At 41.4% G+C, this 12,395-nt stretch overlaps 1 protein-coding gene across 1 annotated transcript in view; it reads left to right on the top strand.

Annotated features, from left to right (window-relative positions):
* Positions 1-12,395, top strand: part of TRIM44 (tripartite motif containing 44) — a 93,013-nt gene that overhangs the window by 19,853 nt on the left and 60,765 nt on the right. The gene's annotated exons all lie outside the window — the stretch shown is intronic.

Below are 12,395 nucleotides of genomic sequence, written 5' to 3'. Positions count from 1 at the left end.
CGCGGCGGGCCAGAGGGCGGGGGAGTGTGCGCCCATACGTGTGTGCACTCGCTTTTTCCGGGTCGGCACAGCACTGGAAATAGCTTGTGTGCATGCGTCATTTCCGGCACACTTCTGGTGCGGCGTGGCACCGGAAATAGTGTGTGCGCATGTGCAGGGGCCTCCGCAGACTCGGAAGTGCCCTGGAAATGACGCTTTACACATGCGCAAAAGCTATTTCTGGTGCTGCGCCGTGCTAGAAGTGTAACAGAAATTACACTTGAGCATGCACACAAGCTGTTTCGGGTGCTGTGCTGACCCGGAGATGGGCAGCTGCGCTGGTAAGAGCGGGCAGTGGCCGCGGGTGGCAGGGGTCGTTGGGGGCCAGGTAATTGGCTCGCACGGGCTGTATCCAGCTCACGGGCCTTAGTTTGGGGACCCCTGGTGTAGATCCTAGAGCAGTTTCCCATGTATAGGGCATGCAGCAAAACTGTGTCTCTGGATGACTTCTGGTGTGGCAACGGAAAATGCAAAAAGCTGTTTCTGTTGGTGGGGTGGCATCGTTCATGAAGTCAGATGTGACAGCATCTGCAAATGCAATACCATGCCTATTCCTCATGTAGCTTTGGTGTTACCTGGAGGCCCTTCTCATGTGTGAAGGGAATATATTCACTGAATAAAATGAGTTCTCTGAGACTTCATGCGTGGGGGCTGAGTTATTTTGAAAGCAGAACTGGAAAACGGCAGCACCTGTTCCAGCCTTCAGAACAAGTGGGCACATTCTGGAGATGTTGGCAGTATACCCAGATGTGGCACCTTTGTTTTTATTTTTTTGAAAGAACCCTTTTGATGAATCCGTTGTTGTACGTTAACCACATCTATATCTCTGCAAGTTGTCCGGATGCCGCTGATGAGTACCATCAAAAGGCAAATGCACAGCGCACTAATGAGCTTGCTGAGCAGTTGTCAGAAACATCACTCCTAATGGAACAAAATTGCTTTATAAACAGACGGGCCAGGAGGCCGGTGAATGACTAATCTGAAATTCTTTGAATTGGCTTGATTCATGAGCGGAGAATCTAGTTTTAATTGGAGCAGGGGCCTGGCTATGTTTCAGGAGACCAGTGTGGTGGTGCGCTTTCCACCCTGTTGCTGTTTTGCCTCTGTGCTTTGTACCGAAGTTTCAATGAACCTCTTGTGGAGAGAGTGAAAGTGACATATATTGATGGCTGTACCGCTCTGCATCAAGGAAACCCTATCTTCGGAGCCGTTAATGCAAATCACTCTTCCAAAGAATCATTCATAAAACAGTCATTTCCCCCAGTGCTCCTTGGCTGAGCTTCTCCCCCCACCCCAACACTGTTCACTTTCCCACCAGCTACCTGCTGTGCTATCCAAGGACACATCACAGCCATCTGTATAGGTGGGTAGCAAGAATCACCACCTGGTGCTGATTTAAAACCTGGGTACGTGGGCTCGGTCTTGATTTTGTGCATGTCTGTCTCACTGCCCCCCACTTTTGCCTTGAATGGTTTAATGACCCTTTTAAAACAAAAGGAAGGTCAAGTGTATTTTTGGAGGGAGAGTGGGTTACAAACTGGGGTGGGTGGGGGGTGGGAGTAGGGACAATTTTCTGGGCACAAGTGCATGTTAGAGAGTGGGTTGGGGGTAGTTAAATGCTTGCAAGCTTAAAATGGTTGCTCCTTATATGCAATAGGTTGCATAGGCTTTCAGAATTAGAATGCTGTTTACAACTTGATGCTTCAGTTTCACAGAATTTGGATGTCTCAGGGTGGGGGGTTAGGCTTAGCATTATGGAGGTAGTAGGAGGGTTAATGATACTAGTAAAAGGTAATATTAACAGAACTTATAGGGTACCCTATTACCAGGTTCTCAGGGTGGTTCACAACCATAGGTTTATTGTGAGTTGAGAGAGCCCCATCTTACCTTGAAGAACCCCATCTTTCATTGATGTCCCCCCCCCCCCCATTCTGGCTTCCATCCTGGCTTCTCTTAGATAGGATAGACACTGACCCATATTCCTGTAACTTTCAGGATTGATTTTTGGAATGTGTTCTATATGACAGTATGCTCAAAGATGACCTGGAAGCTTTGGTACTAATGGACCGTCACCTATTCCCATGGTTCAGCACTGGCTACCACTCTGCTTTTGAGCATAATTCAAGGAGGGTTGCTGTTTTTATCATTGCTTAAAGTCCACAGCTGCCTTCTGTATGAGCCATTCTGCTGGGACAATGGCTGCTAGAAGCAGGAACCTTATGGTCATGGCCCCAATGCCCTAGAATCTCCTCCTGAAAAAGTTAGGAAGTCTGCCTCCCTTTTAGGGTTTGTAAAAAGTTGGAATGCTTTCCTTTTTTTTAAGTAGGGATTTAGCCCTTCCAACTGGTTGACTTTTTAAAAATGCTGTAAACTGCTTCAGACTGTTTCTGAGAAAACACTTCTTAACAGTTGTAAATAAATAAAGTTACATTCACATGTGTATCCCTAACGATGCTTCCGCTTTGATATGTGGCTTTAGAACTGTCCTTGAAATTGCACCGTTGCTTCAATGCCTCATTGAGGAGGTGAAATGCTGGCTGGCTTTTTACCTGGCAGCATTTCTGGCTAATAGGATGAATGTGTCTGAAGCAAGTAAGCTGTTTCAGCATTCTCTTTTTGCTGCTTCCTACCCTTGACCTGTGCATCTCCCCCAGAATGCCTCATGAGCAATTTCCAGGACAACCTCAGCACAACGCCTTATTTTTCGTCATCATTCAGTGGTGCTAATTTAATAGAGAACGTGGCTTATGCTCCTTGCTGACAGCAGAGTTGCTGGAAAAATCCGGAGCTAACTATTGCCATTTTTCAAAAGAAGGCATCTTCTGCCAGTACCTGTAGTTTTTTTTTTCATATTCTTGTTTTATGTTGCTATTTCCCCCCTCACCTACAATTAAAGTGCTGCAAAAATAATGTGGTTGCTCTTCAGGGTTCACATACACACACACACACAACCTGCACAATTGCTCCTGTGTTTGAAACAATGCCCTTCCGCAATTTGCAGCTTCAGTTTTTATTGGTTATTCGCAGCCAGGTTGCATTCGCATACAGTACTAGGCTGCAGGAATCATACAGGAGTTGGAATAGAACTGGAGAGAATATTTTGGCTGGTTCAGTGGGAGAACCTTCATTTCTAACACATTCTTAAAACGGGGCTGGTGGTTCTTTGGCAGGTATTCCTGGTGTGCAGGAAACAGATACTAGTACTCAGCTTCCCTGTTACTAGCATCCCTGGGAGTGTAAGTTTTCTAGCCTACTTGTCCTAGTGAAATGCACCGTTAAGACTGCAGTTCTATACATACTCACCTGGGAGTAAGTCCATTAAACTTGGCGGAACTTGCATCACAGTGCACATGCATTGGGTTGTTACCGCTTACTTATGAGTTCCTTGTGTGCAGTGGTTCTTCTGACAAATACTTCCAGATGAGCAGGCTATGGTGAAGCCAATGGACGCTTGCTACTCAGTCCTATATTATGCATTCAGCAGAATAAAATGGTACAGTCCTGAAGTGGTGAAGCAGACTGATCAGTTTAAATGCTTTCCAATTTCGCCGTACAAAAAGTCCCTGCCGGAAGAAGGTTAGCTTAGGCAGTAGTGCATCTCTCCATCTTCTGTACTTATGTGCTGATCTTACCTCAAGTGCAACATCTGATGTGCAGGTTTTGCATGTGCTGAGTTTTTTCCCCCCCATAAGAATTTATTGGATTTTTCAAAATCAAATTAAACAAAATACAAAAACACACAATACACACACTTTTAAACCACAATAGCATGCCACTTTCTTTAGGCCAATGGACATGCAGTGAGGAATGTGATTACAAAAGTGCCATGAGCACCTTTTTGACAGCGCCTGCAACCTCAGCTCATATCATTTTCTGACTAGTTTAGAAATTGAATATTTTATTTGTACATGTGAGAGACTGAGTATTCTGCAGCATGCCATCTGAGTATATGTGTTACACTTAAAAAAGAAGAAGGTGGAAGAAGTAAGCATAGTTGTCCTAGTTTATGGTTGAAATGTTGTGCCATTGGGGAAAACTTTGCCTTGCATTTATTTCATTAGATCTTTCCAGGCCATGCCACCCATCTCTTTTGCTGCTGCTGTCAATATGGTGCCATCTATTTACAAAGAACAGGTTTGACTGGTCCCTACCCCTAGGGGGTATCTAAAATGAATTGTAGAATCATAGAATTGCAAACATGCAATTTGTTTACAGGAAACCCACATAGTCCGGCGTCACAGAAGACTACTACAGAACAAAAAATTAGGCCAAGAGTTCATATCATCGGACAAGGTCAAGAAGAGAGGAGTAGTGATTTATGCAAAGGAGAAATACAGCCCAAGACAGCTATTTAAAGATGAAGAAGGGAGATACATCGCAATTGAAATCAACGTACAAGGCGAAAAATTTTTGATTCTGGGACTTTATGCACCAAATGATGGAAAGTCGATTTTCTACAAAAAAATACATGACTTGCTGCTGGATTATTTGGACTATAAGGTAGTTTGCCTTGGAGATTTTAATGGGGCAGTTTCCACATTAATGGACAGATCTCAAAGAACAAAATTAACAAATGATGGGAAACTTCCAAAGACTTTCTTTGAAATGGTGGACAATTTGAATTTGGTGGACTCATGGAGATTAAAAAATCCCACAGAAACAGAGGCAACGTATTTCAGCGAATCTCAGCAGTCATGGTCGAGGATAGACTACATCTGGATCTCGAATGAATTGGCTCCAAAATTACAAAAGGCAGAAATCGGCCCTAAAACGCTTTCAGACCATAATCCGGTACAGGTAAACCTAAAAATGATTTCCAAGGACTCTTTTAGATGGAGAATGGATGACGCATTGATGAGAGATACCAAGCTAGTAGAAAGAGCGGCGAAAAAGATGAAAGAATATTTTCAGATTAATTGGACTTCAGAAGTGGAGAAAAGGATTGCCTGGGATGCAAGTAAAGCGGTAATGAGAGGATTCCTCATTAGTGAAAAGGCAAAAAAGAAGAAACAACAAAGTGCAGAAATGGAGAGATTGTTAAAATCAATCAAAGAAAAGGAAAAGGAACTAAGAGGACACCCCAGATGTGTCAAAATCCAAAAAGAAATCAAATACTTGCAATCCCAATATGCGAACATTATGAACCAAGATATTGAATGGAAAGTGAAAATGATGAAACAAAGAACATTTGAATCTGCTAATAAATGTGTAAAACTACTAGCTTGGCAATTAAAGAAAAGACAAAAGGCAAATGTCATCAGCAAATTGGTAGTAAATGGAAAAAACGTAGAGAAACCGGAGGAAATCAGATGGTGTTTTCAGAGATTTTACAAGCAACTGTACAAGGAGGAGAAGATAGAAGAAGTAGAGATAGACCGATTTCTGGAAAAGAATGGATTGCAAAAAGTCCCAGAGGAAAAATTAATAACTCTCAACCACCCAATATCGACGCAAGAAATAGAAGATGCAATAAACAATATGCAATTGGGGAAGGCTCCAGGACCGGATGGACTAACAGCAAAATATTATAAGACACTGAAAGATTGGCTATCGCAGCCGTTAAGAGAAGTTTGCAATAGAATACTAGAAGGAGATAGGGCACCAGAGACGTGGAAAGAAGCCTTTATCACACTGATTCCAAAACCAGATACAGATAAGACTCTAATGAAAAATTATCGTCCAATTTCCCTTTTGAATGTGGATTATAAAATTTTTGCAAATGTTTTGGCTACAAGGTTGAAAAGAGTGTTGAAAGACTATATACATAGAGACCAAGCAGGTTTCTTGCCAGGAAGACAAATAAGCAATAATACGAGAATTATTGTGGACATTTTAGAAAAACTGGAGAGAGACATAAATACAGATGCGGCACTATTGTTTGTTGATGCAGAGAAAGCTTTTGATAAAGTATCCTGGACATTTATGAAAAAGAATTTGGAAAAGATGGGAGTTGGAGGAAAATTTTTAAATGGCATTAAGGCCATTTATACAGAACAAAGAGCAAAAGTCATTGTAAACAGTGTGATATCGGAGGAGATCGAAGTAGAGAAAGGAACAAGACAAGGGTGCCCTATCTCCTCCTTACTTTTTATTACGGTCCTGGAAGTCCTTCTAAATATGATTCGGAAAGATAAACAGACAAAAGGAATCAAAGTGGGAGAGAAGGAATACAAATTACGCGCCTTCGCAGACGATTTGATGTTATCCCTGCAAGAACCAGAAAGCAGTGTCCCCAGAGCCTTGGAATTAATTGAACAATTTGGACTTGTAGCTGGCTTTAAATTAAATAAGCAGAAAACCAAGGTTTTAGGTAAAAATTTGAGTGCAGAACAGATCCAAAGAATACAAGAAGCCACAGGCCTCAATTTTGTTAAATCCGTAAAATATCTAGGTATCAATCTCACAAACAAGAATCTGAACCTGTATAAGGATAACTACGAAAAATTGTGGATGGAGATAAAAAAAGATATGGAGATTTGGACAAGACTTAAACTGTCGTTAATGGGAAGAATAGCAGTGGTTAAAATGAATGTCCTACCAAGGATGCTGTTTTTATTCCAAGCCATACCAATTTTGGACAAACTAGACTGTTTTAAGAAATGGCAAAAGGACCTATCGAAATTTATATGGCAGGGCAAAAAGCCAAGAATAAAATTTAAGATTTTAACAGACTCTAAAGAGAGAGGAGGCTTTGCCCTGCCGGACTTAAGGCTCTATTTTGAAGCTGCGGCCTTTTGCTGGTTAAAGGATTGGTTTAAACTAGAGAACGTTGATGTGTTGGACTTGGAGGGACATGACAACATGTTTGGTTGGCATGCATACCTTTGGTATGACAAGGTTAAAATCCACAGAACTTTTAAGTCTCATATAGTTAGAAAATCCCTATATCAGGTTTGGACTAGATACAAAGACCTGCTTGAGAGAAAGACTCCTAGATGGATCTCTCCAGTGGAGGCCAAGGCATATAAGAGACCGAATATGTCTGCAAACTGGTTAAGATATATGGACATATTGCAGCAGGAAGGGGACTCTTTTAAGCTAAAAAGCTATGACCAAGTAAAAAGTCAGGTCCCCGACTGGCTGCATTATCACCAGGTTCATGAAATATTCAAAATGGACAAAAAAGTTGGTTTTCAAGTAGAAAAATCAAAACTGGAAACAGAACTGATAGAATCAAACTTTAAAAACCTTTCCAAAATGTACAATCTTTTGCTAGAGTGGCATACAAAAGATGAATTGGTTAAATCGTCAATGATAGACTGGGCAAAAGATGTAGGACACAATATTATGATGGATGACTGGGAGAGATTGTGGCAGAAAGGTATCAAATTTACTGCTTGTCATGGTTTAAGAGAAAACATAATGAAAATGGTTTATAGATGGTATTTGACACCAGTTAAGATTGCCAAGATGAATACCAAAATGTCAGATGTATGTTGGAAATGTAAACATGCGAAAGGTACCTTTTTTCATATGTGGTGGTTGTGCCCAGCGGTAAGTGCTTTCTGGGATAAGATTTATAATGAGCTCAAGAAGGTAATGAAAGTTACCTTTTGTAAGAAACCAGAGGCATTTCTTCTGAGCATAACCAATGAAGAGATACCCAGTCAGGATAGAGTGTTTTTCATGTATGCCACAACAGCAGCTAGAATTCTATTGGCAAGAACATGGAAAGGAGAAGAGATACCAACGGTGGAGGAATGGCAGATGAAGATGATGGAATATATGGAACTCGCAGAACTGACCGCCAGAGTCCGGGACCAGAGGGAGGGGAAGGTGTCACAGGAGTGGAAAAAATTCAAAGACTATTTAGTTAAATCAGTTAAACTGAATATTTGAGCAGAATTAGACAGAATATCGGCTTTGGTAGATATGTGTTAGATATAAATGGTAAGAGGAATTTTTGTTATGTGAAAGATGTATGTGTCAAAATATGTGAAGATAGGTCGTTAAGATAAGATACATAGTTATTAAGATATTTGACTAAGTAAAATATATAAAGCTACCTTGAAGAAGTATTTGTTTTTTGAAGACAGGGGAGGGAACGGGGGAAGTCCCCAAATAGAGAAGTTAGAAACAAGAAATGTATAAAGATAGATAGAGGTTAAGGTTTGTATATGTTCTTTTTATGCTTTTATTGTTGTTATTGTTTTTATGTTGATTATGTTTATTGTTTATTATGTTTTGTGTTGATGTTGTATTTTGTTTTTTCTTTGTCTTATTGGAAAATAATAAAATCTTATAAAAAAAAAAAATAGAATTGCAAACATGCGCTGGATTATAGAGAAAGCTAGAGAGTTCCAGAAAAACATCTACTTCTGCTTCATTGACTACGCAAAAGCATTTGACTGTGTCGACCACAGCAAACTATGGCAAGTTCTTAAAGAAATGGGAGTGCCGGATCACCTCATTTGTCTCCTGAGAAATCTCTATGTGGGACAAGAAGCTACAGTTAGAACTGGATATGGAACAACTAATTGGTTCAAAATTGGGAAAGGAGTACGACAAGGCTGTATATTGTCCCCCTGCTTATTTAATTTATATGCAGAATTCATCATGCGAAAGGCTGGACTGGATGAATCCCAAACCGGAATTAAGATTGCCGGAAAAAATATCAACAACCTCAGATATGCTGATGATACTACCTTGATGGCAGAAAGTGAGGAGGAATTAAAGAACCTTTTAATGAGGGTGAAAGAGGAGAGCGCAAAATATGGTCTGAAGCTCAACATCAAAAAAACTAAGATCATGGCCACTGGTCCCATCACCTCCTGGCAAATAGAAGGGGAAGAAATGGAGGCAGTGAGAGATTTCACTTTCTTGGGTTCCATGATCACTGCAGATGGTGACAGCAGTCACGAAATTAGAAGACGCCTGCTTCTTGGGAGAAAAGCAATGACAAACCTAGACAGCATCTTAAAAAGCAGAGACATCACCTTGCCGACAAAGGTCCGTATAGTTAAAGCTATGGTTTTCCCAGTAGTAATGTACGGAAGTGAGAGCTGGACCATAAAGAAGGCTGATCGCCGAAGAATTGATGCTTTTGAATTATGGTGCTGGAGGAGACTCTTGAGAGTCCCATGGACTGCAAGAAGATCAAACCTATCCATTCTCAAAGAAATCAGCCCTGAGTGCTCACTAGAAGGACAGATCCTGAAGTTGAGGCTCCAGTACTTTGGCCACCTCATGAGAAGAGAAGACTCCCTAGAAAAGACCCTGATGTTGGGAAAGATGGAGGGCACAAGGAGAAGGGGACGACAGAGTGTGAGATGGTTGGACAGTGTTCTCGAAGCTACTAACATGAGTTTGGCCAAACTGCGAGAGGCAGTGAAGGATAGGCGTGCCTGGCGTGCTCTGGTCCATGGGGTCACGAAGAGTCGGACACGACTGAACGACTGAACAACAAAGAATTGTGGAGTTGGAAGGGATCCAAAGGGTCATCTAGTCCAGTGTTTTTCAACCACTGTTCCGCGGCACACTAGTGTGCCGTGAGATGTTGCCTGGTGTGCCGTGGGAAAAATTGTGTTTATTTGATTCCTATTCAAGAGAATTACTTTATATATAGTCAATATAGGCACAGAGTTAAATTTTTTAACATTTTCTAATGGTGGTGTGCCCTTTCATAAAACAAGTGTGCCCTTGCCCAAAAAAGGTCGAAAAACACTGATCTAGTCTACCCCCTGCAGGAATGTCAACTTGATCATACCTGACAGATGGTCATCCAACCTCTGCTTAAAAACCTCCAAGAAAGGAGAGGCCAGTATCTTTCATGGGAGTCTGTTCCACTGTTGAACTGGTGGACATTTCTTCCTGGTGTTTAGTTGGAATCTCCTTTCATGTAATGCATGATGTACGTGTGTGTGTGTGTGTGTGTGTGTGTGTGTGTGTGTGTGTGTGTGTTAAGTAGAGGTCTTGCTCCTCTGCAGCAGTTGTCATTTGTAATTGTACACATGGATTTCATGCTGTGTTTTATGTGAAGATTTCTTGTGGGTCTATATGTTCCATTATTCTCACATCTACATAACAGGAATCCAAAGGATGAACCATGAGGCACCTCATTCCTCCATAAAGGAGTAGAGGTGTGTTGTGGGAAGAACTTATTTTCAGAAATTCTCCAGCTTTGCCCCACTGCAGATTGCAGAAGTGCCATTACAGCTGCAATCAGCCTTGCTTGCCTTCACTGTTGCAGTTCTTCTCTCTCCTGCTACCATGAAGCTTCAGGTCTTATGTGTCAATAGATTACAACATTTGGCTCACCCTGTGGAAATACGACCTGTATTTTTGTACATGTACTACTACCAGTAGAAGACCAAACGCTTCATGTTTTTTTCTGCTCCTCAGGATAGAAGTTGGGAGTGAGGGTGTAAAAAGGATAATCTGAGCGAAGCTCAACTGTTCAGAAATCTAGGACTTTTTCTTAATTCTTTAAATAAGCTATCCAATTTAAGAAGCGTGAATTTATGCATCAGGTTTGTGGCTCTCGCTTGGAGGAAATCAGATATTCTTCAGGATTAGCAGAAATTTCTCGGGGAGGCGCTAACATTGACTGCTGGCACAGTGACTCCATTGCTGCTGTCTTCTGGTTTAAGGCTCATTTTCTCAGCTTGAAATGTCTCTTTAAACATTTATTTATTTATTACTTACTTACGAGTTCTTGCATGGAACCAGATCCTTTACAAGGTGATAATGAGCCACACTCTGCCTTAATTTTTATTTTATTTTATTTTAAAAAATTATTGTTCATTTAAGACACAATTTGGACTGTGTAAGTGTTCTATAATACAGTAATACTTAATATTTTCACAACATTTCAATATGCACTTAAAAACCCCTTACTGTTCATTTAAGACAAGATTCGTTTAAGAAATAATACTTGATGTTCTACTGTTTCTAAAAACATATTCTGTCTTAATTCAGATTTGAATTGAGATGAGATGTGCTTGGCAGACTCTACTTCTGAAGTTCACTCTTCAGGGAACTCCCATTCTTCTCTTTGTTGAGAGCAGGGATTAGAAACTTCTGAGACTCCAGCTGTTGTTGGACTCCAGCTCCCATAAGTCCCAGCCTGCTGACCCAGTGGTCAGTGGTGATGGGAGTTGTAGTCAAACAATGGCTGGATGGCCAAAGGTTCTTCACCCCAGTTTCGGAGAATCCGTTTAAGTCTATGATGGGCTGTGGAAGTGGGCAAGGTAGGTATTTGTCCCAGGGGTTTGGATCACAGTGCATGGACTCATTGATCCCCTTCCCTCTCATGAACACTAGGGACGTGGGTGGCGCTGTGGCCTAAACCACTGAGCCTCTTGGGCTTGCCAATTGGAAGGTCAACGGTTCGAATCTGCGTGAGCTCCCATTGCTCTGCCCCAGCTCCTACCAACCTAGCAGTTTGAAAGCATGCCAGTGCAAGTAGATAAATAGGTACTGCTGTGACAGGAAGGCAAACATCATTTTCCTGCACTTTGGCTTTCATCAGTGTTCTGTTGCACCAGAAGTGGTTTAGTCATGCTGGCCATATGACCTGGAAAGCTGTCTGTGGACAAACAGAGGGTCCCTTAGCCTGAAAGCGAGATGATCGCCGCAACCCCATAGTCGCCTTTGACTGGACTTAACTGGGGTCCCTTAACCTTTTTTTTAAAACCATGAACACATTTTAGCTCTCCAACAGCTACGTACTCTGCAAAATTCTGGAAGAATATTAATACTTGGCTTGTTTATTTAAATGATTCAGCAGCAGTTTATTTATTTATTCAGAGAATTTATAAACTACCCACTATTTCTGGAAGAAAGACAAGTCCTTTGTTTGCTTGTTTATTCAAATAATTTTGCACCCACATTTTCATTTATTTATTTATTAAAAATTAATCTGCCCACCATTCAAAGATATTGTGGCAGTGTACGAGAGAGAGAGAGAGAGAGAGAGAGAGAGAGAGAGAGAGAGAGATTAAAATAAAGCACCAAGTTAAAAGCAACAAGAATACCTTATAATATCTATCTGTAAAACCAGCAAAAACAATGTTCAGCAGTCCTGACCTGAAGAAGCCTGGTCAAAGAGGCACCTCAAAGAGCAAATTGTTGGTGGCATCCTAATCTCCGTGGTGTGTCTTGCTGTGCCACCAGTGGATATAGTGTGGTGATGTGGAATTTATTAAGTAGTGGGTAGACATAGCAGACGACACAGTGATTCTCCAAGCAGCTCTCTTTATTCTCAGGCTGGAACTGAACTGAACTGGAATGCTGAGCCAGCCTGCTTATATAGTACTCAGTAACATGCAACAGTAACAACTCTCTCTAGCTACCCAATCCGTGAACGGCACTCTCAATCCTTCATTTGCATGTGGACCTGAGTGAGAACTGCAGTC

This window comes from Lacerta agilis, chromosome 1, assembly GCF_009819535.1.
Source record: "Lacerta agilis isolate rLacAgi1 chromosome 1, rLacAgi1.pri, whole genome shotgun sequence".
Lineage (NCBI taxonomy): Eukaryota > Metazoa > Chordata > Lepidosauria > Squamata > Lacertidae > Lacerta > Lacerta agilis.
Note: the sequence above shows the minus strand (reverse complement) of the source record. Positions and strands in the feature narration are given on the sequence as shown.